At 36.5% G+C, this 3,259-nt stretch overlaps 1 pseudogene; it reads left to right on the forward strand.

The window, feature by feature from the left end:
• Positions 1 to 1,232: 1,232 nt before the first annotated feature.
• On the forward strand, positions 1,233 to 2,873 carry LOC141281958 (uncharacterized; annotated as a pseudogene).
• Positions 2,874 to 3,259: the final 386 nt, after the last annotated feature.

The raw sequence follows: 3,259 nt of genomic DNA on the forward strand, positions 1-3,259 counted from the left end.
TTTGTATGTAAACCAAAAAAGAAAACACAGAAAAATCGGTGGACAACATAAACAACATAGTACAGTGTTAAGATTAACCTGTACTAGTAATAATGTAATGTATAGAAGAGAGATCTAATTTAAACCAATGTCAGCTGACTCCCTAGGGCTTGAGAACAAAACTCCTAGGAGAAAAAATCTGCTTAGGAGGAAAAAAAACATTGAGAGAGAGCCAGACATAGATAAATTATAGATGACATAATTTATATCAAAGACTATTTTATAAATTTTGATCTGAATTTAAACATTTAAAATTATGTATGTACGTACGTACGTATGTATTTATTCATTACACACAAACTGATTATATTTCAAAGATTTATTTCTTTTAATTTTTATGATTATAACTGACAACTAAGAAAATCCCAAATTCAGCATTTCACAACTGAAAAGTATGAACATGAAAAGTATGATGAGCATGTACAGCACTCAATACTTAGTTGGGGCTCCTTTTGCCTGAACCGTGGCCAAACCACTGACTTTACTATTGTACATATCACGCGCAGACGTGAATACAACGCATCTTGAAGTGTTGTCACTATGCTAACTGGGATGTGATCAAAGCCTGGAGTGGAGTGAAAGCACGTTCTTCTCTCTACTGTAAGCGTTCTGTAATCACTTCGCTCCGGATCCACTCTGGGTTTTCTGACTGTAGCGTGTTAAGCTGAGGTAAAACTTTAAGCATGCTCATATTTTAAATGCAGGAAGGCTCTGATGTATCATAGATTAATAAAGGTGTAAAAAACAAATGGAGATTCACATGGCTTAAACAGCCAATTATGTGTCTTTGCACTATATGCCTAGAGGTCCTGTATTTTGCGGGCAATTGATTTGTCCCGTTTTTTTTTTACTGATACGCTGATCTAAACAGTGACTTATACAGGTTTGTTAAACTTAAACTTAAAATTTATCTCAAAATTCATCAGATTGATGCTTTAAAATATGGAATTTTCACAATTTTCGTACGGGGGAGCAACCACCGTGGTCCCCCTAGGGTGGTAATATGCTTTTCACCTTTTTTACCCATGCCCGGATATTGGAAACACCAGAAGTGTTATAGGGTTTTAAACACAAAACTACAAGAATGACATAATGTACTTCACATTAAAAATAACATGGATACATGACAATCTCAAATGTGTTTTGTCACCCAAGTTTATTAATATGAACTCTTTACTGTCTTCATTTTAGATATGATAGAAGTGAAAAAGGAGAGTCAAGCTGAAGTGGATGAGAAATATCAGATTGTAAAAATAAACCATAATGTTTCAGAGAAAGAAACTCTGAAGACAGAAGACATAAAGTGTGAAAATAGTTTCAGTGAAGATGAACGCCCTGCAGATCACAAGAGGACTCACAGTGAAGAAAAACCTTTCACATGTCAACAGTGTGGAAAGAGTTTCAGAAGAAAAGGGAACCTTAACATACATGTGAGGGTTCACACTGGCGAGAGAGCATTCAAGTACCATCAGTGTGGAAAGAGTTTCATATATCAAACAGGCCTTAATCGGCACATGAAAGTTCACAGTGGGGAAAAGCCACACGTGTGCCATCATTGTGACAAGAGTTTCCCATATAAAAGTGAACTTAAGATACACATGAGGTCTCACACTGGAGAGAAAGCACATGTGTGCCATCAGTGTGGAAAGAGTTTTGCAACTGCAAGTGTCCTTAACAGACATTTGAGAATTCACACCGGACAGAAACCTTACACGTGTCGACTATGTGGAAAGAGTTTCACATATCAAACAAGCCTTAGCCGGCACATGAAAAGTCACAGTGAGGAAAAGCCACACGCGTGCCATCACTGTGACAAGAGTTTCCCAGATACAAGTAAACTTAAGATACACATGATGATTCACACAGGAGAGAAATCATTCACTTGTCATCAGTGTGGAAAGTTTTTTTTTTAAAAACGTTACCTTAAAGCACACATGAGAATTCACACTGGAGAGAAACCACACGTGTGCCATTACTGTGTAAAGAGTTTTATAACTGCATGTGAACTTAAGAGACACATGAGGTCTCACACTGTAGAGAAACCTTACACTTGTCAACACTGTGGTAAGAGTTTCTCTATTGAAAGTAACCTTAAGATACACACAAGGGTTCACACTGGAGAGAGACCTTACAGATGCCATGAGTGTAAAAAGAGTTTCAAAGCAAAAGCTAACTTTAACTCACACATGAGAATCCACACTCGATAAAAACCATTCATGTGTCAACAGTGTGGATATGACAACTAAGTTTAGAAATCAGCTGAGGTATTATTAATAAAACTGTCTGGAGGATCTTACTAAAAGTCTACAAGTGCACAAAAGCCAAAAATGGTGTACGGCAAAAAAGATTCAGGCCTTTTCTCAATATGTGTATACTCTGTACTTGTGGACTTGTGAAACATCATCATTCGTGGCCCAAGTACTACTGCTCAAATTCCAAGTTCAAATCAAGCAAAGTTCACATAACATCCCCGGATGTCTTGATCCGCTCATTTTATCAAGAAGGTGACTTGTGTGTGCTTACGAATGCCAAGTTTCCCAGAATGCATTTTGCGTCAGCAGCAATGAAGCTTAAAACCTGCACAATTTTCGAAATATTGCTCTTTCTGTGTGATAAAATTTAGCTGTTTTTCGAGAATATAGATGAATAAACCTCAAATCTGTGGTCAGTTAGTAAAGATAGGACCTATATTAAAATTTCGATTTTGCATATTTGTGTTCAAGTTGATCAGCGGGCAGTCAGTGTCGTGTACACCGCCGAGGGCAGATTCATCTCGGCAAGTCCTTCTGAAATTTGTTTTAAATCATATTTCATTTTGTAATAAATGCATTAATCTGTGTACATGTTGCCTGACCCACATATTCATATTTTTTATATGAAAACAAGCAAGGTTTTTAAATTTGATATTTCATTTTATTGCAAAAATACATTAGAGGGGACCTTTCACAAGACTTTTTTAAGATGTCAAATAAATCTTTCATTTCCCCATAGTGTCTATGTAAAGTTGTACATGTTTTTGTATACATGAAAAATGCTGGCAGGAAAGAGTTCAAATCACAGTAAGTTAATAGACCGGTGTCTATTAACTCACTAATTTAGGTATAACGTGACACAAGTAGCTCTCGACCACTTTTATTTTTTAGAAAGTAGCTCTCCAATGAAAACAGGTTGGAGACCCCTGGAATAGATGTTCCCTTTTAGAATAATATCTGACAAAAGA

The sequence above is a fragment of the Paramisgurnus dabryanus genome, chromosome 3, assembly GCF_030506205.2.
Source record: "Paramisgurnus dabryanus chromosome 3, PD_genome_1.1, whole genome shotgun sequence".
NCBI classification, from domain to species: Eukaryota; Metazoa; Chordata; class Actinopteri; order Cypriniformes; family Cobitidae; genus Paramisgurnus; species Paramisgurnus dabryanus.